Source organism: Zonotrichia leucophrys, chromosome 2 (genome assembly GCF_028769735.1).
Source record: "Zonotrichia leucophrys gambelii isolate GWCS_2022_RI chromosome 2, RI_Zleu_2.0, whole genome shotgun sequence".
In the NCBI taxonomy this organism is placed as follows: Eukaryota; Metazoa; Chordata; class Aves; order Passeriformes; family Passerellidae; genus Zonotrichia; species Zonotrichia leucophrys.
Window position 1 is genome coordinate 98,593,576 of NC_088171.1, and position 27,099 is coordinate 98,620,674.

Genomic DNA, 27,099 nt, shown 5'->3' on the forward strand with positions numbered 1-27,099 from the left:
TCTCTCAGCAACGAAAAGAAAAGAGCATCTTACTTAACAGCTGCATAGAATGCATCCTTGTTAATCAGAGACAAAAACCAGCACTTCAGTAGAAGATGTAAACATATTTTTAAAAACAAGAGTAAAATTACAGACCTCTGCAACTAATTTATCACTGTTCACAGTTTCCAGTCCATGGCAAAAGAAATAACCATAAATATTTACCAAAGGTAAGTGGATCTGCATTTAGACTGTTTTAATAAATGTTTAAAAGAAAATCAGCATAGATCACTTGGCTTTGGCAATCGCTTTTATCTGTCTGTCTTTGATGGATGTTGTTCATGCTCTTTAGTTTGCAGTAACAAGCAAGTTTTTAATTTTTCTATCTTCCTACTCTCTAGTGCCAGGCTATGATGGATGATGTGACAAAAATATTCATCAGTAAATTCTAAATCCTGAATGCAAATTAAATTAGTAATATAAGAAACAGATTTACATTCTCCTTTGACATTGTTGTAACTGGATTGCATCTGCTACTCTCTTGTTTTTCCCTTCTACTTGTTTAATATTTATAATAATACCAAATCAGCTTTGGGATATCTTGTATTTTCCTTTAAGTACATGAGCACACCCTATTGTTCTAATATACTTTTGTCATTACTTGAGGCGAGATGTTTGGATTTTGAAGGGAAGCAGCAGGAGCTGAATCATAGACAACTATCAAGGACTGGATTTCCAACCAACCATCTTCTGCTCTCTAAACAGCATAGGTAAAAAATTTACTAATTAAAAATATGGCTGTCTGGCCAGGCCCAGAGAGTGGTGGTGAATGGAGTTACATTCAGGTGGTGGCTGATCACGAGAGGGTTTCACCTGAACTCAGTGTTGAAGCTGCTCCCATGTTAACGTCTTGTATCTATAATCTGGATGAAGGGACTGAGTGCATCCTCAGAAAATTTGCGGATTACACTAAACAGGATGGGAGTGCTGATCTCCCTGATGTAGCTGAGATGGAGTGTAGGAAGGCTCTGCAGAGGGATTTGAAGAGACTGGATTGATGTGCCAAGGCCAATCCCCACAGGCATTTAAAATATGCGTAGAAGAGACACCTGGGGCATGGTTTAATGGTGGGCTTGGCAGCGTTAGGTTAATGGTTGGACACAGTGGCCTTCAAGTCTTTTCCAAACAGAACAAATGTATGATTCTGTGATTCTATTCTGTTTTCCAAGTGTTTTAATTTTGCTGTCCTGAAGGGCAATGTTCACTTTAACGATTGTTTTCCTCAAATTTAGGGGTGTCTGAAACCTTAAAGGTCTCCTGTATCTAAATGGTTTCTTGAAATCTTTCTGAGATCCTTTATCATCCATGCAGAGAAAAAACAATACCTCAGACAAAAAGAAGAATGGTAGAAAAACTGAGGAAAATTTTGATGATCCTTTTTAAATGTTTTTCTTTTATACACAATTTCTTTTTTAGAAAGGAATTTAATTTTAAATTAGTGTTGCATGTAACCACTGTTAGGCACAAATGAGCACACACACACACTCACAGACACACACACACAAGATTGTGATGCTGAAGTTTTCCTGAGAGAAGAAATATCTGTACAGGAACTTAAAATTTGATACTTATGGAAGTCAGGGAGAGCTAAAATAAATGTACACAACTCAAAATGTTACTAGTTAAAAATCAATAGGGAGAAGAAAACTGGATGAATTTAAAATGTTCCTTCTTATAGATACCATATTTTCAATAATGTTATCCTAGCATTGCAGTTATTTACTCTTGCTGAAAAGCTCCTCTAAGGTCAATCTCAATAGAAGATCAGAGTGAATCCAAATAAAGGATTATTTTTATGATGTGCAGTGCAGCTTCTGTAATCTCTTTTAAACTTCTCTTTAAAGGTAAGACTGACCAGGTAGAAAAGGGATGCCAAGGCATCCTTATTCTTTAATCAATTTCCAGTCACGGGGATAGACATTTTGCTCACCTAATTTAACCTTTCCAGGTGGCAGATTTTATCCCATAGTTCTTGTATCTATCTTAAGGCTTTACATTTTTACATACTATTTCAGTATATGAGCATAGATAACATCTGGTAGAGCTACAAATTATTTTTTTAGAAAGGTTCTTAGTCTAATATTAAAGACTTGCAGAGGCAGAGCTCAACAGCATATTGATGAAAGGATTTAAGTGTTTAGTTATTGTAAGTGACTGATTTCTAACATGAACTTTCCTCTGGCTAGTGGATTGCATAATAAGCACAAAGAAGTTGAAACTTCTTTAAAAACAACAACAAAAAAATCAAGCTGCATAGTTTGTGCTTTGGATGGCTAGAAATGAGCTAGAAATATGCCCCCGGTGCCATATTTTGAGGCAATGAATTCCATGCAACCCAAACATCTAAGAGAACAAAGCAGCCAGCAATCAAAACTTGAAATCATCCTCAGTTTCCCCTGCAAAGAAAGTAAAAGCAGTATGCCGGCACAGTTTATTAGATCAGATAAAGGCTGTGAAGTTTCATTCATTTATGTTTTTCCTGTTGTATCACTGAATGTTTCAGAAAATGTGGAAGTTCCTGTTGGCAAAGAGAAGCTGAAACAAATCTTTCTGGGTTTAGGAACAAAGAGATCATCAGGCCTGTGCTCTTATCATGCAGTGGTGATGCCCTAGGGAGTCAGTGTGCTCTCAAAGGAATTATTACACTATCTGTCTCAGAGGGAATATAACTTTTGTGAGACTAGAACTTGAGCAGAGAAAACTTGTAGACATAGTATGGCAGAAACAGATTACTGGGGAAATGAGAAAAAATGGATCAAATCTACAAATTCATAGAGAATGGTTTGGAAAGAAAAGAAAATTATTGATTCCTTGCATTTGGGAAATTATCCTCTTAAGGCAGAGAGGAAGTAGAATGATTATCTGGTTTAATTATAGGACCAATGCGACAAGAGAAAAAAATGGCCAAAGAGGTGACTGAGAGCTGTTCTGTAGGGAAAGATTTGAGTGTGATGGTTGATGAAAACCTCACTGTGAGCTAGCAGAATGTACTCATAGCCCAAAAAGCCAATGGAATCCTGGGGTGCATCCAAAGGAGCATGGCCAACAGGTTGAAGGAGGTGATGCTTCTCCTCTACTCTGCACTTGTGAGATCCCACCTGGAGTACTGTATCCAGTTCTGGGGTCCCCAGCCTAAGAAGGGGATGGAACTGCTGGAGAAAGTCAGGAGAATGGCCCCGAAGTTGATAAGAGAACTGGGCTGAGAAAGTTGGAGTTGTTCATCCTGGAGAAGAGAAGGTTGTGTGGAGACCTCACAGCAGCTTTCCAGTATCTGAAGGAGACTACAGCACAGATGGAGGGGGCTTTCCCTCAGGAACTGTAGCGATGGGACAGGGAGTCCCTGTGCAAATTAAAAAAGGGAAAATTTAAGTTAGATATTAAGAAGAAATTTTTCACTGTAAGGGTATTTAGACACTAGAACAAGTCATGCAGAGAAGCTGTGGATGCCCCAACCCTGCCAAAAGCCAGGCTGGAGAAAGTCTTGAACAATCTGGTCTAGTGGGAGATGTCCCAGCCCATAGGAAGAGATTAAGACTACAAGATCTTTAAGGTTCATTTCAACCCCTTAACATTGTGTGATTGTATGATTCTATGAAGTACAGAAGACATTTCATTTTAGAGAATGCACGAAATGCAGAGGATAAGTAAGAGTATGCTCTCAGAAGTATCCTAGAACACTTCAGAGCAATGAGACCATTAAGTCAGGGAAGAGTGTTTTGTTGTTTATTGGTTTTGTCTGGTTCTTCTAATGTAGTCTGACATATAGTCTGACAGCAATTTGCTTTCAGGTATGAGCAAAATGCCCATATGTGTAATACTCACACCTGTCACAAATTCTTTAAAACATTTATTGTAAAGGAAGAATTTAATCTTCAGTCAGAGCTGCTGGAGGTGTCTGGGGAAGGCAAACTTTATTTCCAATACCCAGTCATTCTGGGCACTTTGGTGCCAAAGGATTATCAGAATACTAGGGGAAGCTCATATCCAATGTACCTCAGGCAGAGGCAGAGAATGTCCATAAACAGAACCAGAAAACTCATGACTTATGGGATTCAAGGCTGAAAAAACTCTCACAGCAATTCTGCAGTGTTCAAGCAAGGGTGTTCCATTATATCTATGACATATTTTTTTTCTTTGTGCTGTGTTTGTACCATTCACACCTGAGAACTTAGTCTAACTTGGACAAAATTGAGAGATTTTATGCATTCAAATAAAATTTATATTCTGATTGTAAATATAATAAAACAAATGCATTCCTCTTTTTTTTCACCACATATATCATATGGTCTTAAAACATACCTACATATATCTCTCATTTTTCACTTATCTCGGAATCTTCTCTCCTCTGAGATGTATCACAAGTGTGATTCCACAACTTTACAAAGTATTTCTCAGTCCACAAAGCAAATTAGCAGAGTTTTTGCCTTCTAATTTATGTCTCCATTACTGATGCCTCTTGATAGTTGTAATGTGAGTGAAAGAAACTGGGACATCCTATCTGAAAGCACATTTAGATGTTCCAGTTTGAGTGGAAAATAGACATCATTTCAAGTAATGCTCGAAAAAAAACCCCAAATATAAGAACATTTTGTTTCACAGTAATTCCAAAGACTTAGCCTCAACAGTGACTATAAATAGAAGCCGTTACGGAAAATGGTTTGGCAAATATTACAAATATGTTTGAATTACTGTACCAGTGCTGTGTAAAAGGCCATATGAATATGCAAAAAAACATGCTGGATAATTAAAACCAGAAGAGAACTAGTGGGATACAAAACAAGCTATAAACACCAATTCACCCATTTCTGCCCTTGAAGTTAAGAGCTTTTCATAGAGGTAAAGCTAAATAAATACTGAAAATTAGAAGGGAGAAAACCAAAAGGCATACTAAAATGAAAACTTACAAAGGAAAGGTTAATGTGCTATTAAAGTTTACATTTATTCTTTTCCTAAATGAAATATAAAGAAAAAAGAAAGTGAGAGTGCAACAAATCTTCAGCTAAGCACTACAGTTTTCTTCTACAAACCTGAGGAGATAAAACATATCCACTTATTAAGACTAATCTCAAATCTGTGTTAGAAACATATTTGAGACATCTAATTATGGTATCAGTCTTTGTCACCAAACCAGACAGGAAGCATCTAGCTGTCAAACACTGGGACACAGTTCTAGCTAAATACCTCTCATTTATATAGACCTAAAGAAACTGGGGAGAAAATACTATCTATTAAATATTATTATGAAAGTTATCCCCTTATGTGCTAAAACCAGAGCTATTTTGTGAGGCTGAAGCTGTTCCTTAAAGGAGAAGCTGTCATATTTCTGAGTTATCCAGCATTCTTGGGATGGGCAGATTTGTAACAAAAACCAGCTAAATCCACCCAAGAGATGGAAATAACCCTCCAACAGTCAAACACTTTGATGAAAAGATTTATTAGGTCCCCATTGGATCTGATAGTCAATCTCAAAAAGGTTTGCATTGCCCTCTATCTAGGAATTTGAAATTTTCACTACACCCCTGACAGTATAAAACGTAAATGGTGCACTACTTCTCTAGTTCTGAAAAATGAAATTAAAACAGAGAAATGCATTTTCAAGGGATCATGATGGAAAAAGATTCTTATTTTTCTTTAGATGTATCAACCTGCTGGATATAATGAGTGGCTCTCTGGATCCCACAGATAACCATGAGTAGCTTTCCCCAGCCCCATGATTCCAACCAGGCACTACACAGCTCCTAGATTTAGGGATCAGTGAAGAACACTTCTGAGACACGTAAACGAGGCAGTTTCTAGCAAGAGTCGCATTAGAAGAATGAGTGCCTGAGTCCTTGGCTAGTTCTTTAAGAGCTGGAAAAACCCACTTTTCATTTTACTTTTCTTGAAGTAAAGAAAGAGAGTCTCTTTCAGTAACAACTCCCAGTCATGCCTGAGAAGTGGGACCTGTGTGACTCACCATTGCACCAATGCACAGGTGTTTTCAGGTGAGAACTGAAGTTTAGGAGGGTTCTTCATGGCACCCAACACCAGCACTACAGTCTAAAGATGCAATCCAAAGGCTAAACCTCATATAAAAGAAGTATGCTCCTGTACACAGAGAATTATTTTGAAGAAGCTACCCATGTTTGTTGAGTATCAGAATTTCAATTATTTGTACTGAAGTTTCAGTAAGGTACTGAAAGCACCCAAAATCTGTCAGTTTCAGGCAAGAGAAAACTTCATGTAAATATCAAATTTAGTCAGGATGGTTTGTGTTCTGGATGTCAATGAAGGGCACAAGAGGAAAAGGACAGAGTGGAAGAGGGAGCTTGCGTGAATGACTTTAAGCCTCTGGGTGAGCTCAGGGCAGACCCTGTGCCTATGAAATCATTTTCTATTGTTAGCCTGTACAAAATGTTTGACTGTAAGCCCAGAGGGAAACTAGGCTGGTTTTGTGCCAGGCTACTGTTATCAGGACAGTGTAAGACTGCTGCACTGCACATGCAGAACAAAGAATTACAGATTTACTTTTCTCTGTGAGAGTCAGCTTAATGACCATTATTGTGATTTTCTAAAAAAATCAGTAAAAAACCTTGTGTTCAGGCAGATGTGTTTCTCATGTATTAGAGAAGGGAAACCTTGACTGTGTGTATACTGAGGGTGAAAGGGGAGTTATTTCTACCCTTGGAAGGTGACCTGCCTCAGAATATCTCAGCTCAGATTTGCTGCCCTGTTTTTATACAAGCCTTTAACTTGCATACACAATTATCCTGGTTATCCGCTCTGGTGAATAAAAAATTCTTTCTGCATGTAAAGGCATACAGCTTGGGTTTTCCTCGAGAGAATAAGTACACACAGAGTACATAATGGGGGAGGGGGGGAAAAGAGAAAAACAACATGGCAAACACATTTTAGCAGTATTTCTAGTAATAAGCAATGAGATAATCATGTACCTGAAAACATCTGATGATTCTATACCTCAGTAAGTTCTGCAGCACAGTGTTCTAGTAAACATGAGTAAGAGATTAATGTAGAAGTTAATTTCAAATATTTTTTTTAAATACATTATATGCATTCATTTCAATCCCTACACTTTAGCATTATCATCTAAGAGTGATTCATCTGTTGAATTGTATTTCTGTTTTACCTGTTCTAATAACTACTCAGATTGAGAATCTTAGTTTTGGACGTTGATGGACAGGCCATTTCATTTTAGATCGAGGTTATACTTTCTGCCCACTGTCTTCAGATATGAAGGTGTAAGGCTTATATTAAAATATGAAATAACTTGTTCACTAGTGTCATTATATTCGTAGTCTTGTAGAGTGTGATATATCATGTAGATGTTTACATTGAATATCAGTATATTATGTCAGGATGTATAAGTCATCTGTTTAATACTAGTACGAGATTAAGCTAATATAATTATTACAGAAGCTATTTAATAAATTAGTACTGTAATTAAAGTGAATAGATGTGAGGAACTAATAAAAATTAATAAGTTCTATTTTGTCATCATTATTTAAAAAGTTTTATAACAAATAGTCAATTCTTATTATTTTATGTAAATAAATATTTAGTATTTAGATAAAAGTATACACTGGTAAATAAGCAATATGGCATATCTACTCTGTTAAGATGTTTTTAATTAGGTTAAGCTGAGCATAGGACATGGAGTTTTCCTTTATGGGTTACCTGAGACTAAATCTTTTGGTTTCTATAAACAAGTTATGCCACAGCTTGTGCTAAATAAAATGCAAACTTCTCAACTTGGTGGCTGTTTTACTCAGCTCAAGTCCTTTTCAGGGGACAATGGCCTTTTAAAATCCATTATTTGCTTGCCAAATTCTGAAAAATTAATATTCATTGACTCCTTTTGATAATTCGGGTGGCTCATTGTGGTAATCCCATGTGCTGGCAAGGACCAGACACAGTCATATATTGGCTTGTAAATTAATCTTAGCAACCTGGTGACATAGTAACATATTTTGCATAGGATGAATGGATAAACTGATCACATCTGTGTAAATTCAGTTTTGGTATATGCTACCGTATGGTCAGCTTGTCTTATTCTGGCAAATGATTATATGATACCTAATGGTGAAACTCTTGGTTTGTCTTTTCTGCTATGATTTTTGTGAGAAAAGAAGGGCTGTACTTCTTGTTAGCTAGGTCTCAAATATCAGCTCTTGTTGCTTTATTTTATGGATTAACATGTACAATAGTAGATTTATAGTAAAATTCCATCAGAAAATACTTGAATTTATCTTTCTAGAGCAAACAGAAGCTGGTTAGAGTGATTCACCTTGCAAGTTATGCAAAGTATAACATCTTCCTAGAATCACAGGGTATCTCTGGTTAGAAAGAATCTAAAAGGAACATTGAATCCAATTCCCTGCTCCTCAGAAGAGTAGCCTACCTCTTATAGAGAAAAACACTTGCTTTATCCAGTGCTAATCTCACACTTAGGAGTCCTACTGAACACGAGACACTCCATAAACAAGACAGACATGCTGTTTTGATTGTTGATAACTGTGGACCATCTCTGAGTAAAGAGGTCTTCATCTTAAAGGGATGTTGGAAGTCTTCTGGATAACCAGTTTTGAAAAATGTGTTGGGCTTTTTTTTATTATTCTATAAAACTAGATTATAAGAAAGCATTTACCAGTTTCCTGACAGTTTTTCAAAATGATTTTGATCTGTTGGATGACTGATGTCCTTCAGTATCAAGGGTTCTGTTGACAAAACATGTCTTCTTGAAGATGATGTAATGGGCAAACTGGCAGATAAGAAGTAATACACAGCAGGGTGAAAACTTTGCACCATGCCCCTATGAACTAAGACAGTAACACATGTTGTTTCCATGAGATCACAATTCTGGCAAAATTAAAAATTGCAAGTGAGGATATAAAAGGCAGGGAAAAAAGTTGCTATTATTGGTTGAGTTAGAAGATTTACTCCACGATTAATTTTAGCGTCACTGAAACTCAAATTTTAGATCTTTCAATCCTCAATCTGCACTGAGTGCAGTTCCTCCTAATAACAATTTATGAACAAATAGATTCTCACTATTTAGAGGGTGCCTGTGGTGCTCTAAAATAAGTACTTTCAGTAGCTTGCTTTTTATATTATATATCTATTCAGGAACCCTCTGTACATATAGTAGCCAGTCAAATAATCTGCAGTTTGAGAGAAGCAGTTCATCAAAGAGGAGGGCTTTGAAGATGATCAGAGGTTTGGAATACCTCTTCCATGAAGACAGGCTGAAAGAGTTGGGGCAGTTCTGCCTGGAGAAGAGAAACCACCTGACTGTGGCCTTCCAGTGCCTAAAAAATCTTAAGAAAAAGAAGAAAGAGAAGGGCTTTTTACCATAGCATGTAGTGGTAGAACAAGGGATAATGCCTCCTAAATGGAAGAGGGTAGCTTTAGGAAGAATTTTTGTACTGTGGTGCTGGTGAAACACTGGAATAAGTTGCCCAGAGAAGTTGCACAATCCCTGAAAGTGTTCAAGGCCAGACTGAATGATGCTCTGAGAAACCTGATCTATTGGAAACTGTCTCTGCCCCTAGCAGGGGGTTGGAACTAGATTGTCTTTAAGGTCCTTTCAAAACCAAACCATTCTGTGAGTATGAGTCCCTCAAGTCCCCTCAGCACTACAAGTAAAAGGCATTATCTGCTGGCCATCAGCCCAATATCAAGACATCAGAGACATGTCAGAACAGGCTCTGAGCCTGAGATTGGTGCCTGAAGGGAACATTTTTACAAATGTTAACAGAGCATAATATCTTTGATTTTCTGATATTTCCTATTAATAGGCCAAGGACCTTGGTATTGCACATACAATTCTGCTCAACCTCATCAAGATGCATTTTTTTTCTGCTTGAATCACAGCAAGATATGTTTTGTAAAAAAAAAAAAAAAAAGCTTATATCATCAGAATGAAAATCGAATTCTGACAGGGGAAAGATTTTAACAATAAAAGCTGTGAAAGTCTCCTGAAAGTGAGAGTCAGTCCAATCTGACACAATAAATTGTTTTACTGTTGAACAGAGTCCCACTAACAAGTATAGATTACATGTGGAAGACCTGGTTTTGCCTGCAGCTAATGTACCTAGAAGATGTATTAACTGTGTAACTCTCCTATTTACAGGCAGTAGAAAGAGTTTCTATTTAAGTATAGGGTAAAATGGAAAAGAATTTGAGCACTAAATTTTAAAGTCAGCCAGATATTCAAAATATTTAACATTAGTAACTGACTTAATGTTCTAAATAATCTAGGAAGTCTACGTCTGTACCTACAAGTAAAGTATTCATTATTATTTACTGGAATATGGAATTAAAAATTACATTAGTCACTGATATTAAAACGCCAGACAGGCAGAGGAGGTGTGCTCTGTATTCTGCTGCAAGCCTCCTAGGAACTATTAGTACTTCATGCTTTAACAGGCTGAAAATGAAGTGCAAACTCATCAGAGTAATTATTTCTTCTCTTCCGTTTGTGGAGGCTGTGCTGAAGGGTGGACATCTTTAACTTAATCACTGATTACATTTGTTGCCGTATGAATCTGTAAAACAAGTATAGCAAATCTGTTTCTATGCTGAGTTGTTGGGAGCCCCAGTTCCTGCTCTCAAATCTGTAGCTCTGCTGTATGGAAAACAGAAAACCCACTTTTTCCTGCTGGTGGTTTGAATTGGTCTAATTTGTTCTGGTAATGGCTCCAGATGTCACAGTATAAAAGGAAGCCCAGCCCTGCAAAAAAGATTGCCATTCTGACCTTCTATTGAATTCTAGAGCTCTTGCCCTTTTTTGTCTTGTGAACAAACCCAGCACTCACAAACATGCTGAATGGAGTGGGAAAAACAGCTTGACTCTTGTGAAAGAAGTTACAGGCAGAGCTGAGATGGCCGCTTGCCACTTTCCCTGTCAGGGTGACATCTGCCACAGTTTTCTGAGCTGCTTTTTTTTTGGGGAAAATGAACCTTCACCTCAGCAGGGCTGATCGTCTCCCCCCATCCCTGTACCTTTTTTCTGTTTCTCTTTTTCAGAAAATTTTGTGATTTTCCTTCTGTTTCTGGAGTCCATCTTTTAGGAGAGATGAAAACTCTATCTTATCGGGTTTTTATTTCTTCAGCAAGACCCTGACACTATTTCTCTTCTCATACAATAAAAATTTATTTTATTGCACTTACCACTCTATTTGTCCTGGCAAAAAAAGGTCATCAGAGTAATTCCAAATGAATACAGACAGATGCTCACACTGATAATAGTCCACTTACATGATACAGGCAGGCAACATGATTCATCCATCTTTGCCTTTAGTTCATATATTTTGTTAACTGATCTTCGCCATGTTCAAGAACAAATGTGTGAAGTTTCAATTTCCCTGTTTACAGGAGGAAGTAACAAATCTTAGCAATACTGATTTTGTGCGCAAAAATGTCTGCATATGTGTATGCACATGGGCGTGCATTTCTGTGTGTCTATATATTTCCAAGGTCTTGTCACTTACATTGTTGCCATAACTGTTTTCTAAATAAGTCTAAACATAGCTCTGCCACAAAACTAGATACAGAGCATGATATAGTTGCAGCTTTCATAGGCAGAGAAAGAGTCAAAAAAAAATAAGAGAACATATTCACAACCCTACTCTGCTTGGTGAGAGTGTAAGTACCCTTGGCAACCCAACAAGAGCATAGATTTTGATCTGTCCTCCTAACTGCCTCAGATGTACTATTCAGCATCCTCCAGGGCAGAGCCATGCTGCTTGGCAGAGGGAAGAATCTCCCAGTGTTACATGAAGCTGTCTCTATTTAATGAGAGCAGAAAAATAGGGAATAACTACAAAAGACGAGACCAAGTGACAGTCAAAGATATAGTGTACAAATTACCCATAAGAACATTTTGGAAGAAGACTGTAGCCTTGCTCATGCAAATTCATATTTTCTCAATTACAGAAACCCAACAAGCATGTGCACTACTTCATGATTATTTTCAGGAAGCAGAATTATGTGGATACATATTTTGTTCAATATAAAGAATTCAAATGAGAAACAATTCGTTACACTGAAATAAAATATTCTTTTTGAGCATTGCATTCAAGAGAGCAGAAAGCAAGTAAGAATTAGAGACTAATGTTAAAGCCAGCTGAAAATATAAAAGATTTTGAAAATTAACGTTAGAATCTGTCTTGGACATTAAAATATTATTAAGGATCTTCCCCATGATATTTCTTGTAGGATACATATGGGAGAAGAAAACTCTCTCCTACGAAGTGTGCCTATTTTTATATTTATCTTTATACATTTATGTCTATCTTCATATCTTTATTCATTATTTCTTTATCACTATCTTTATCAATAACATATTTTTATTAAATTTTATCTTCAAAGTACTCTTCATTGTGCTAGATCACTCCTTTTCAAGTTGCTTTCAATTTACACAAAAGAAGCCTTTAAATATTCAAATACTGAACTGAATATTTCAATTGGTTCCTGTTCTTGCTTTAAAATGAAATTCATGTAAAAAGTATGTTAATTATGAGGTTTCTACTTTGAATCAAGCCCACAATGGACAGATTAGACAGTGTAGAAAATTGAGACAAGTTTATTATTCACTTATCTGCCAGACAATGCTGGAGTTCAAAAAGACTCACAGTCCACTGAAACCCAGAATAAGAGTTTTGCTATTTCCTCTTGTATCTGATATGATTTTTACTCAATCTGCAAAGCAAGATTCCTTTTCTTTGCAGAGCATTGTGGTGCATTGCTAAGCTACTTCTTTGTTTTTGTGTTAGAGACATGTAAGTGCTGAATTCAATTGTTCTTTCATCAGAATAATTCTTATTTTTACAATTAATAAAGAATAGTAGGCTGTACATAAATGTGAAATATATGTATAGTAAAAAAAAAAAAAAACCACCAAAACCAAAGCCTCATGGAAGGAAGGAAGGAAGGAAGGAAGGAAGGAAGGAAGGAAGGAAGGAAGGAAGGAAGGAAGGAAGAAGGAAGGAAGAGAGGAAGGAAGGAGGAGGGAGGGAGGAGAAGAAAGGGAGAAAGAAAGGGAGAAGAAGGAAAGAAGAAGGGAAGAAGAAAGGAAGAAGAAAGGGAAAGAAGGAGAAGGAAAGGAGAAGGGAAAGGGAGAAAGAGAGAGAAGAGAAGAAAAGAAAGAAAGAAGAAGAAAGAAAAGAGAAAGAAAGAAAGAGAAAGAAAGAAAGAAAGAAGAAAGAAGAAAAAGAAAAGAAGAAAGAAAGAAGAAAGAAAGAAAGAAAGAAAAGAAAGAAGAAAGAAAGAAAGAAGAAAAGAAAGAAAGAAAGAAAGAAAGAAAGAGAAAGAAAGAAAGAAAGAAAGAAAGGAAAGAAGAAGAAGGAAGAAGAAAGGAAAGGAAGAGAAGAAGGAAAGGAAAGAGAGGAAGGAAGGAGAAGAAGGAAGGAAGGAAAGGAGAAGAGAAAACAAGTGTCAGGAAATATGACACTTACTGGGCCAACCACCCTTCTCCAAGGATTCATGCTGTCTGGAGATTTCTATGCAACTGTTTTGTTTTTTCTCTCTCCATTCTCTGTTATTTATCATCAGTCCACCTCTTTTTTTTTGTTCTTTGCAGTAGCAACTGACTCCCACCAGCACTAGCAATTTGAGGTCACTGAGGCAAGTGCCTGTGTCCTGCTAGAATTGATTGTTGCTCCAGGAGTATGACACACTATGACAGAGCAAGGTCACTCAACTTCTTCCCCCCCCTTTCTCATGTCTATTCAGGTAGCTATCACTTCAAGGTTCTACCTCCCATCCTGTCATGTCATTTCTTATTATACTACCACATAAAAAACAGAGAGTACTCCAACCTTTATGAGGTATTTTCTCCTAAGTATTGCTTTGCTAACAGTTCAGAAACACACTCTTCACTAAAAAACTTATCACTGAGGTATACTGTTTTAAAAATACAGGGTTTTTTTTCTAGTAACAAGTTTTACTACAGGGAAAAAGCTGCAAAGAAAGGAGGAAGCCAACTCATTAGGAATAACCTATTAAATCTTTATGAAAATATGCTGTAGAGGAGTCATATATCTGCAGGGGATGACATAAATAATAATTCAATGTGAAGTAAAAATTCACTCAAATACCTATGATAGTAACTTTTGTTGATGTAAAGCACTTTAGGATACTCCATAAGTGCCATTAGGCTATTTATCTTCGAGCAAAAAAGCATTCAGGAGTAGTGCAAGATTTTTTGTTTAAAATGGATAAACTTATTTGCATATTAAAAATCAGCCTCATGCTCTGACATCAATTCTCCACTCTCAAAGAGGTGCAAAATAGATGTATTTTTATAAGTATGTGAAGCAAATTTCTCACCTTTTTCTTTTGTTTTGTTGACTTGATATAGTTACTTTACCTTATTCTGTGTAGGAGTGAATGGCACATGCATTGACAGATTTCTAAACCTGTAATTTTTATCTGATGGCCCAGTGTCTGAAGCGTCCGGAATGTTTTTAAATTAATATTAATCCAGAACTGAATTAAATTCTCTGAAGGAAGAAAAATTATTGATTGTTCTATTTCACTGATTTTCAGAAAAAATGATTGGATGAAAACACAAAACTTGAGGTCAGCCCTCACTAGACTCTCTCCATTATCTAACAAGAATTGAAAATGCTATGTTTTTACCCATTTTTTATAATCAAGTTAAAATGGAAACAGAGTTTCATATGAGGTCCAGCTGCTGCAGTCACTAGTGCAAATCAAAATCACTTTCTTCATACCAGTCCTGGTGCCAGGTTATCTGGCACCAGATAAGAGTTACAGTGGCACAAGTACAGGGGAAAAAAAGGCACAGTCTAAGGCAAATGACATAAGAAAATTGAAATTATTTCAGAGAAGTATGGAGAAATAAATTTTGAAAGAAAAGATCCTTTCTTCCACTTTTCATTCAATGGGTTTAAGAATTACTAAAGGTTAAAAACATGTTCACCCGTGCAGTATAAATCAATCTCTAATTCTTGGATAACTGGTAGAAAATTTGGGTCAGGACAATTATTACATTGTTGAAAACTGACTTTTAGGAACAAATTTCTACTGCAGCCTTTTGACATTTAAAAACATGATTTTAAGATAACCTTATATCCCAGGCCCTTGGTATCATAGAGAAAAAACCAAAACAACTGGGTTGGACCTTAAGGAGTCGTTAGGTCTTTCCTTTTTCAAAAGGCTGAATCATCTGAACTTAAAACATTGCTGACAGATGTTTCAATAGTTTGGCGTAAAAGCCAAACATTATCACGTATCTTTCCTCCTGCATCCAGACCTCCACCACCATCAATTTTTTTTGCTACATCACATTGTAAATTCCTGTATAAATCACCCCTAACTCAATGCCTATCAGTTTATAACCAAGAAATAACTTACCTGTTCTCACAGCTGGATTTATTCCCATGACACCTATACTCATGCTGTCTCATATAGAATGACATTCATTATTTTGTTGTCTTCCTATGAAGATCACAGTGCATATTTTATCCTACTCCTTCATGTATGGCTTGCCTTTTTTTCCCATGTTCTTAGCAGATTTCAATATTTCAAAAAAGTAATATATTGCAATAGACTGCCTTTTCACAATTACACTCTTCTTTATTAAACACCACAAAACCTATGTAGGCTTTTCAAAATATTCTGCATGGTGAGATTTTCCTCAGTTCTGTGGACCTATAGCCTAATCCACAGCATAATCTTATTGCTTGGGTGGTTCGAAAGCATTCAGATGTAATGATCTGTAAGCATCTCTATTAATTTGTTTGAAATATTACTTTTATTTTGATTTTTAAATTTCCTCAAAAAAAACTTGCATTTTCTCTCCATTCAGGAGTCTGATTCCAATATTTGCTCTCAATCATATTTTGCCACTCTGCCAACTTATGTCTAAATCATTGCATTGTTTATCCCTGGGATTGTGTAAATGACCAAAATTAATATTGATGTTTGTTACTTTGATGAAGCTTCCAAAACAAACAGAAAAGCACGTTTACTTTATATGTGAAATTATTAGTGTAACCAAAGCAAAATGATGCAACTAAACTGGCTAAGATAAACTAGAGATAAAAAGGTTCAGGTCTATGCATGTGTTATAAGAAAGCAAATATACATATGTGACCTCATCTTTCCTCTGGAGAAAGATATCTGTAGCTCACAGAAACAAGATGTATACATGAAGAACTCCATATGCCCATGTTTTCATAAGCTTATCATGAGTGTTTAATTTTTGACAGTTCTGTCTCCAGATGATAATATATCTAAGCATGTCATCACATGCTTATAACTTGTCATGCTTGTCATGTCTCTCTAAATTTCTAAACTTTCTCCAGAATCACTGCAAAAATGCTGCCCTCCATCCCTCCCTTCCCCAACATCTCTTGAGCTCCCTGTGAAAGACACCATCACTAAATCACCAGCAATGCCCACTGCATGCTGAATGGCTTACAAGATGACTAATGTGAATATTTTGGCTTGATAAATTTTAGTGAAAAGATGACTTCATCGAATCTGAAAGGCTTTGAAGACAGATATCAAGGTATATTGTCATTGGAAGTTACTGAAGGTCATGGCTCACCTTCCTTCTCCAAAGCATCTTCTTGTATCATTTGCCAAGTTTCAGACTAAGGATGATTTGATTCACAAAAGTACTCTGAAAGCAGGGTATATTGTGCCTGGTTTAGTGCTCTTTTCTGCTTCCCATAATAATTTCCCATATAGTTACTCATTTCTGCTTCCCATCTTTTAAATATCAGAAATATGAGCAATCCCAAAAGATGACCAATCCCCTCTTTTGTGTGCAAAAGAGAAATGGAAAAAGAATGGGGAAAATTATAAATATTCAAAGACACAGAGAAGTTAAACAATAAATGAGGGCATTCTAGGAACCTCAGAAAGAGTTTTATTGTAAATGACATATAACTTAATAATCAGAGAGTACCGTGTGTATGCTAAGTATCAAGAAGGAAAAAAAAAAAAAAAGGAAAACAGCCCTAGAACTGTAGTTATAGGAGACACCAGATAAATTAAGTAAATTAAGTAAAATACACAAAAATTCATTGGAGTCTAGGGCATTGCTAGGAGTGGTAGAACATGCTTGGCTAGATTGTCTTAGAAGTAATTAAAATACTGTAACAGGAAAAAGCCTTCCTACAAGTATATCAAAGAACAGAAAAAATCTTAATACTTTGCATTATTCATATTTGTCTAATAAATCAAAAAGATAATAATCACTGTTCTTTGAGGAGCTAAATGGTAGTTCACTAATCAAAGATAACATGGTAACTATCACATGTACTTTTTGTAAAGCAGAACTGTACATCGATTTTGAATGTCAGAGTTAAAGTCACCATCCCCAGCAGTAATATAAATAATCACAACACCTCATCAGTTTTTCCTCTGGGAGCATGAAATAAAACTGCTGAAGCCTAAAATGAATAATTTATCTCAGAAGATGGCAATAGCGGTAACATCAACAGTTACAGGAAAGGAAATAAAAACTTCTGTTGTCTTAATCATTTTGTGGTGAGACACACAGTCTGTGCCCCACTGCCTTGTTCCCCTCCTCCCTGGAAGAAAAACTGACGCAGCAGTGCCAGTGGACGAGGCAGGGATGTGCCCCTTGCCCTCCTGTCTCCGCCTTTCCCCTTCCCGCAGGGCTGCCCCTGCGCCATCGCTCTGCCAGGCGCCTGCAGGAGCAGCGGCCTGGGAGCCAGGCAGGCCCTGCTTGGAGCACACACCAGAAGCCGCCCCCTCACCTCAGGATTCATGCCTTGCTGATGGAGGCCTCTTTTTAACTTCAGAAGCAGGGAATCAGGTGTCAACGCATGGGGCTTGGAAGGATTAATTTTTTTTAATTTTTTTTTTTGTATCTGCAGTCCTGCTTTACCTCTGTGCTGGCAGTTTAGGAGATTTTCAATTATCCTCATCAGAGTGTTCAATCATGCAGCTTCAATAAGTAAAATAACTGGGTCTAAGCATGTTTTTTTTCTGATGGATGTTGTGGTTAAGAGGACATGACAGTGAGCTGCAAGAGTCATTATCTATTAATTTTGCTGGTTTATTTTAGTAAGCAATTTATAGCTTTTCCAGAATGTCTTTTACATTTTCCGCTCATTAATTGAGTCCCATTTATACTATTTCTTTGGCATTAAAAGATGTATTGCACTATTTAAAGTCTTAATTTAGCCCATATGTCAAAACTATATCTAAATGAGCCACTTAGAGCACTTTTGTATGAATTGCATTATGTATGTCTTTCCCTCTCTGTCTTTTTTATCCTTGCAGTTTCAGTTTCCTTATTAGATGGTAGGAAAGGAGCAAATAAAATATAAGTATAATAAGCAGCAACATTAAAGCACAACTTGGGACTTCCAAGTCAAGTTCAAGCTGTAGAAGATATTTTTAGTGCCTGAAAATCCCTGGCTTTTCATTTATCTGTTTTCCTAATGTGTGCACTGAAGTTATTGCTGCCATCCTTAACAAAAAGAAGGCTCATACTTTCTTAAGAGAATCTCTCCTTTTTATACTCATGTTAGGGAGACAAAGCAGCAAAAAATAGAAGAAAGCATCAAGGTGGACGATTACCAGAATGCCTTTCTCAAAGCTGATCTAGTCTTTCACCTTTTGACAGTCCTTTTACTCCAGGAAAAAAAGACCAAAACAAAACAAAACCAAACCTCTCCACCCTGGTATTACTGAGCCTAGGGCACATTCCGGGTTTAAAAAGGATGTTGTTTTTTTGATTTTTTTCCTGGAAACTCTTCTGCAGGTTTTGTATGCATATTTGATTTCTGTCAAGTAATTTCTTCTTGTTTCATATATTAGCTGCTTAAGCAGTGAACTAGATAGTATACTGGTTTACATTTTTATATTTTCCTTTAAGGTCTTAATTGAATGTCCCACGGACTGCAAACTAGACTGCAAATATTTACCCCAGGGTACAAGAAACATTGTTCTTTCCCGTGGTTGGAAGCAGGCAGTAACATCTCCCTTTGGGAGTAGTGCATTTGCACTGTTCAAATGTGCGTGTAACTTAGATGCTGATATGGATGTTCAGAGTAATGATGTTTGTCATCTGCTCCACTGCAGATGTGAGAAGCTCTTTTCCACTTATCACTACATGAGGTGTCACTCTTAAAGGTCTTTATGCTCCTTTATTTATTCATAGAGATTGATGAACTTTTTTTCTACTTTATCTTTTTATAAGCAAAGTGTGACTCTTAGATTACTTAAAGCATGTACTATATATTTAGGATCTCAATTAATAGTAACCAAGACAGTTTTTTGCTCATAAAACTGTATTTTCAACAGAGATATTATTTCCTTCTATGCTATTTTGTGCTGGTATAGTGCATATTATAAGATACAATATTGCCAGTGGTTATAATAATGATCTTTAACATCTGTTCTTTGCAAATACCAACTGTTTCTTAATTTGGTGCCATATTTAAAAACAATTACCAGCTTTCAGCCTTCCAATTTAATGTCAAGTCATATTTCATTTCTATGTATTTTACTACGCAGCTGATTTTGTTTCCTTTGTTATATAGCTGAGCTTTAGCTTATAACAGATTGCTGGTTTTCTCATGTTGGATATATTTGATGATGTGAATAGCACTCCTTGTTTTCTTGTTCTGTTGGCTGCTTTATTTCAAGCCTGGTAAAAACCCCAAAAAAATCATCACAACAATTTTACCAATTTCCCCACTTTTTTCCTGAGCAAGAATTTAAATGTGCTACAATCTGGAGACACCTCTACAGATATATAATACCTGGTAGTGTTGTTTCTTTCTAGCAAATACTTTTCATGTGGATCTAAGCAATTATTTATTTATTTATTTATTTATTTATTTATTTATTTATTTATGCTATACTTTGGAAGACTCTGTGTTTTGGGCTGAACACCTTTATGATACTCATATGGGAAATCATTCCAGCCCCTGGAGCGCTAATTAAGCTTCTCCAAAAACAAGAAATAGAACAAATCTGAACCCAAATCTTATGGGTGAGATGGTAAATTTTTACTTATCAATGTTTATACATAAGGACTTTATTGGGGTTATTTGCTCAGATCCTAATTTGCTCATTATTTTTTCAAGAAATGCACCTTAACCAGTCCTTGAGCCTTGTGCAGAGTCCTTTTCCCACCACAGTGGAAGGAATTGACACATATTTTTTATTTATTTACTCTGTGGAAAGGCCACAGTTATTTGGGCCATTTTGAAATATTATCACCTTCTCAGAAACCTGTCCTCTCTTCCAGATTTACTCTGCTCTGTTGGAAATGTTTTTTACCTTTTTCGTCTTCAAGCTGAAGGTGTTGAAGCAACCTGAAACTGCTTAAGGATTTGATCAGGCTATTGATAAGAGTAGTTCAGAAAAAGAAGAGAGAATCATGTTACCTTATATTGGTTTGCTACCTTCCTTTGATAGCTTTCTGGATCAGTTAACATTACAAACTGTTGAAAACTGGCTCCAACTCTGGGTAGACCTCAGTCTCATCCAATGTGGCTATTCCAATGTTCCTGCAGTTACCTCTGTCTTGGTGCTGCATTTATTCCAAATTTCTGCTAAACATATTTTAAGTACTCTTGAAATTCATGGTCATAAATATTCTCAGAAGAATGCATGATCTGCAAAAATATTTTTAAAAATTATTTTAAGTATTTATCCCTGTAACTTTTATTATAATATAGATAAAGAAGGGTGGATATTGCATTTAGTGAACAGGAAGTATGTACCTTGCAAATATTGATGCAATAGGTTGATGCAAAATTCTGGTACAAAATTGGTTGAAGTGATCGGTATAGTTAAACATAGCCAAGATGCATTTTACCTGTACTAAACACCAGGAATACTTGTTTTCCCTTAAGACAAGAAAGTAATTTGAATTTATCAAGAACTGAGTAAAAAGAAAGCAAAGGTAGACAAATTTTTTACTTTAAAAAATATCTGTGAATATATAGTTTTCATTTGTGCTTGTAGCTATGCTTCCTTAATAGCAATATACAGAAGCTGAAGTCTCAGAACATTTTCTACCTGTTCCTGACCTGCTACAGTTACTAAACAGAATATTCAAATTCTTATGCCTCCATAAGCTATTGGAAAATCTTTAGATTTTCAGACTCACAGACTCATCTTTGGTAAATTCAAAGATGATAATTTCTCTGTACTGGAAGTGCTGTGTTATGAACATACAAATTTACCCAGGTTGTTTTGGGGGTTTTTTGCTGTTGAAAGAATATCCCTTTTCTGACATTTCCCTATTTATTCTCAAAACAAATAGATCAAATACAGATGATGAATTATTGTCTTTAATTTATGAATATCAGACAATCTTTAAAAAGAACCTCTGATTTTTAATTTAAATATTTAGGGTATATATATATTTGCATGAAGGAACTCTATTGTCTTTGGCTATGGTACCTAACACAGTGAAAATGCTATTTCTTAGAGTCTCCTTGACATTTCTGTTCATACTAGGAAAAACTAATAATATTATTAACCTTCTGGGGTAACACTTCAGAATACATTTATTTCTTGAGCAGTACCCTTATTTTTTTTTACAGAATTATATTTCTATTAGTTTGAAGGTTTTATGAAATTAAATCAAGTGTTAAAGGTGTAACATGAAAGAGTGAAGTAGTTTATGACAACGTATTTGCATTTGAAGCAAAAAGGGCAGAAAGTCAAATACAACTAAAAATGAAATGCTGTATCATTGACCTCTAGAGAATGAATATTATTTCTTGTAATATTCCTGTGTTAATTTTATTAGCCACAAATTACATTTTTGAACCTGCACATTCCCTTTCAATATTTCTTATTTTAAGAATGATTGTAAAAGTTTATGTATAAAAATTACCATGCTAAAATCTGTAACTATTAGGTCACATTGAAAAAGGAAGATGAGAAAGACTTATTGCCTTGTTTGATGAATATTAGGGTATTTTTCTGTATACTTTGTTTCTACTTTTGTTGAATATGATCTTTTGGAAAATTCCTAATGGCATAAAATTTTTCATAAACCTATTGTATCTGGTTAGTTAGATAAATTAATGGAGAAAAAATAATCTGTGATATGTAATGAAATAACTTCCTCTGGAAATATCATTACTAGACTGAAAACAAAATTTATTTCTTGTGTTGACGAAGAAACGTTTGAATGCTAATGTTCCTAGAAATATAGGTTCCAGAAAGTTTTATGATGCAGGAGAAGGTATCAATTTATACATCATCGAATTGATGTGGTATGTTGTTTGCATGTCATTTTTTTGAGAACTTAGTTTATTGCTTAGAATTATAAAATTGAAGGTAAATTTATATATATTAAAATTTATAAAATTAATTATTAAATTAATGAAAATTACTTTATTCATAGCAAAAATTAAACATGCAGAATATATGCTTTGACCTAGGAAGAGATTGCAAATCTAAAGTTTTAAACACCCTCTTAAATCTTCCTCTTGAATCTCTTAGCTGAAATGAGAATGCAACACTTTTTCATTTATTATCTGTATTGGGTTTTTCTTTGTGTGGACCAAATAAATTTTTACTATGTTCAGAATGCTGAGCAAAGACATGTAAATATCTACTTATAAGCATTTACCTTTTTTTCTTGACTGCCTCAAAATCTTTATGCTATAGGGAAAATGTTATCTTTTGAGTAACAGAGAATCTCAAATTCCAAAACACTGTGGTAAATTCAAACTTGTGCTACGAGATTTTTTGGTACACCTGATTTGTAGAATGGGCTGCTTAAATTCCTTTGGAATTTATTAGTCTCAAATCTTGTTATAAACAAAGGGCATCAAATACATTCTCTTAAAAATCAAGAACGTTTTTTTCAAATTATAGTCTCAAGAATAAAATGAAATAATAACTAATATTATCACAATTACCATATTAATAAGTCATAGTTAAAAACATGGACAATTAGAATTACTGTGCTCAAATTTCCTGGTATGTTCACTTTATTTTTCTTTCATCATTTCTAGTGGCCTGTTGTGTGCTAAGGTCAGTAGCTTCAGCGAGGGTTAAAGGAAATTTTGCATTGAAGCATCAGCATCTGTAGCCTTTCGGTGGAAGTAGCTGGCTCTTGGGATGGTTAACATCTTCCCCATCACTGCTTGAAGCCTTTTTCTTTTTTTTTTTCCCCCATTTGTAGTATCTTGATCTTTCCTCATTGGTCTGCAGGACCATGTCGGATCCAAATGCACTGTCTCTGCATGTTTTACATGTTGATTCAGGTTACCAGGTTACATCCTCCTCAAAAACATTGGTATGTCATCTCTGGCACCATTCCCTGCCCATAATTTTAAGGTTTTTTTCTCTGATCCTGTGCGTCCCCTTTTCCATGCAGCATTTCACTCCGGGGTCATAGAGAGTTCATTCTGCACCAAACACAGCTGCTGAATATGGATATCAAGCAGCTATCAAAGTGTATGGAGCTATACAGAAAAATGAATGTCTATACAGAGCTGCACAATTTTAAAAAGCCAAAGAAAGAGAAACAAAATCACATAATTATTAAACAACACAAAATCTGTAGTCCATAACTAGCAATGACCTTGTTCTGCACAGCTCGAAGGCTGAGCTTGCTTTCTTGAAAAAGGAGGTGCAAAGATATAGTCCATTTATAAGGCATTTATATCATCACTCACTGACTGAAAGGCCCTGAGTCACTGGCAATGGAAATCTGATAAATCTGATAACCTGATTGTCTTGTTAGACATAGGCGTAGTAGATGTTTTTCTTTTTTTTTACTTATTTTAGAGCTGTATGAGGGACTATGCAGCAATTATTCTCTGCAGGTCAGGCCTGGAGCAAACTTTTAATACAGAGCTTGCAATGGCACATGGCATTTGAATTTGTTTTCTGTAACACAGTTTAAATTAACAAGCTGTAAATCTTGAAACTGCTACTTTCTTCATACAGTCCTGACTGATGGTGGCAAAGACCTGCAACACTGTTTGTATTTAGAAGTTTTCTTTATTGGGAAACTGCAGTTCTACGAGGTAGTAAAATGGAAATACAATGGCTAAAGGAAAAAACTGTCAAGTCCATATAATGCAGTGCAGAACTACATAGCTGTGGCTACACTCTTTGCTAAATTTAGCCCTGATATTCCTTTTCAAACCAGCTTCAGTGATCTTACATATTCTGACCAGGTAGCTGCCATAACTATGAGAATGCTCCACAGCATACAAGACATGTTTAGTTGTCTGGCACATATAATACCTGAAGTAATTCAGATGAGATAAAATACAGAGCTATACTAATCTCTACTTCAGTCTGTGTCATTTTAATGAAAAGCAGATCTATTTTCTAAGGTTACATACAATCACACAAAATCAGAAGTGTACCCAAGCAGATAAACCCTGCTTTTAGGTACTTTTAGCATACTAGTACCTGTGAAAGAAGCTACATGTATATATATTGTCCATGTATCTTAGCTTCTAGATTAATAACTCAGTTTTCCTCTGTCACATGCATTTTTCAGAGTTTTATGGTGCAAACTTTCAGATTTCAAATCTTCATTTGCAAACAGACATGGAATTTTGTTAAGGAGAAAGGAAGACTTTACCATTTATAAAATATTCACCTACAAACACATGATGCAAAAAAAACTTTTGTCAAAATGGCCAAATTTGAGACTAGACATAAATACAAAAACTGCTGATCTTGAAAATACTGGGAAATTTGAATTTCCACTTCGGAAAGCATGTTATCTGGCCAAGGTGAAAAGTAAAAAAAAGTAGATTTTAATTTTAAAAAAGTAGATTTTGTTTAATAAAACAACAGAATCCAAGCATCCCATTTCATCCTTGCTAGATTTAGCTTCTCTAAACCTTCCCTAAAGAGCAGAGTCATCCAGTGACAACAATAGCTTCTTTTGCTATCAACATCCTTCCCTGTGTGAAGCCCCACCGCCCTGCCATAGACTCGGAGGTGGGTTGGCTCCTCAAGGCAGCAGCTTGACCACTGCACAAGCTGTTCCCCATCTTGCTGCGGGTGAGCTGGCCAGCGCCCAAGGCAGGCCTGACCTTGCTCCTGGGCTACTCACATCTTCATCTGTCTGGGACCTTGCTGTGCTTCCCATAGGTTGCTCTCTCCTTTCTCCTGGCTGCCAGAATAACTGGTCCTCCATCTGGCTACTGTCCAGACCAATCCAGTCACAGTTTCTCCATCTGGCTTATTCTTGGAAAGATGAACTGGATGTTTTAATTTAGAACAGTCGATCTCTTCCTACCCTCTCTCCACAGCCTACTTACATCATCTACACATATTTAATTTTGGCTGGACTTCTGCATAACTGTGGAGAGGAGATGTGCCTTTCTCCCCTGCACCTCCCCCCCAGATTTTTTTTCCTTTGATTCTTGTGTGTCCTCCAGTAGCAGAAAGTTTCCCAAATCCTGTGAAATTGTCCCTCCCAAGACTGTTTCAGTATCATTACACAACTTTCCAACTTATTCCAAACAACTCCCACTTCCAAAAATTAAAACAGCTTAAAAATCTCTGTTTATTATTTGTACTATATTTTAATTTTCCTTTTGATACATCACTATCAACTATGTGCATATATATCCATTCCTCCCTCTCCAGTGGGTAAAGATATTTACAACACAAATTCATAGAAATAATTACTTATTAACAAATATCTTTGGTACCAAAGAGGAAAGCACATGAAGAGATAACGTTTTTACAAGGAAGAGGCTTTGTGAATATTTTCAGTTTACAATGAAATACCACATTTAACCGGCTCATTTTTCTCCCCAGATTTTGTCACACAAGGTCTTGTTTGTTGCTTGACTCTGACTCTTCGAGGTCAATGCCTTTCCATGCTGTTACTCATGTAGACTTCACGTCAGGGCATCAGCTGGTCTAATTGGCAGACTGCACACAGCGGCCAGTGAAGCGAGGTACATTTGCATTTGCCTGTCCTGCTCGTAGATCAAATAGGAACATTTTGCAAAGAGCAGTTACTCAGTGCTATCTTTCATGTCTTTGATATTTAAAGATCATAGAATCATAGAAAAGAATATCACAGTGATCTGAGTTGGAAGGGAACTTTAAGGTCATCCAGTTTCAGCTCCCCAACATGGGCAGGGATACCTTGCACTAAACCAGGCCCAAATCCAACCTTGTCTTAAATATTTCTGGGGATGGGGCAGGCATGCTTTTCTGAGCAACCTGTTCCAGTGTCTCAACACTTCAAAGAATTTCGTCCTGATATTTCATCTAAATCCCTCCTCTTTTACTTCAAAGCCATTACCCCTCCTTGCTGCCCATTGCTACCCCAAGAGAAAGAATTGGGAATTGCTGCAGTCTGAGGTTTGCAGTGGGCACTCCCCCTCCGACAGCTCTGTTTGGGTGGAGGCATTGGCCCACCACACAGGGCAGATGGTACAGACCCAGTCACAGGTTCCCCTAGGTAAAAATGAAAGAAAACAAGTTAGCATAATTGTTGTGTCCAGAATACAACTGTAAACTGCATTAAATTCTCTTCTCTTAAGCATTTACCTCTGAAGCTCAATGTAGAAAAAAAGGAAAACATTTTTCCCTCTGAATTAGAAAAAGGGATTGAAGAGGGGAATACCTAGGGATAAAAAAACAAAAACAAAAACAAAAAGCAACAAACCCAAAACTAAACAAAATGGGAGGTGGCACTGTTGTTAAACAAAGCAAGGTTCTTCTTTCATTTTTGCTGACTGAAAAACTTTTTCTCAGGGTGTAATAAAAAATCCCAGTTTTTTCATTCTAAGAAATCAGATAACTCAAAAAAATTGCTCTACTCCTTACCTCTATGCCCTAGAAATCAAAACAAGGTAGAGGTTTAGGGTGGTACACTGAGCATAGATTGAGGGTACTTTGTCCTATGTAACCTTTTTAGCACCCATTAACAAAAATAAAATAATATTTGGCATCCTATTTTCATCTTCCTCATGGCAAAAGTGATAAATGTTGGATCCTTACTCAGCAGCTCGTCTCAAAGGATTTAAAATTTACACAATTGCCTTCCAAGCTATCATTTAAGCTTAGCTGGTGGCATATGGGATG

The 27,099-nt window shown here is 36.2% G+C and overlaps 1 protein-coding gene across 4 annotated transcripts in view; it reads left to right on the forward strand.

The window, feature by feature from the left end:
• CDH19 (cadherin 19) overlaps positions 1-27,099 on the forward strand; it is a 115,784-nt gene that overhangs the window by 14,743 nt on the left and 73,942 nt on the right. Inside the window, exon 1 of one of the 4 annotated variants that reach the window (XM_064705771.1) lies at positions 646-749. The exons of 2 other annotated variants lie outside the window; for them this stretch is intronic. The gene's annotated coding sequence lies outside the window, so the exon portion shown is untranslated. Of the gene's footprint in view, positions 1-645; positions 750-25,939; positions 25,962-27,099 lie in introns of those variants that run through there. One more of the 4 variants, XM_064705774.1, reaches the window with a different exon arrangement.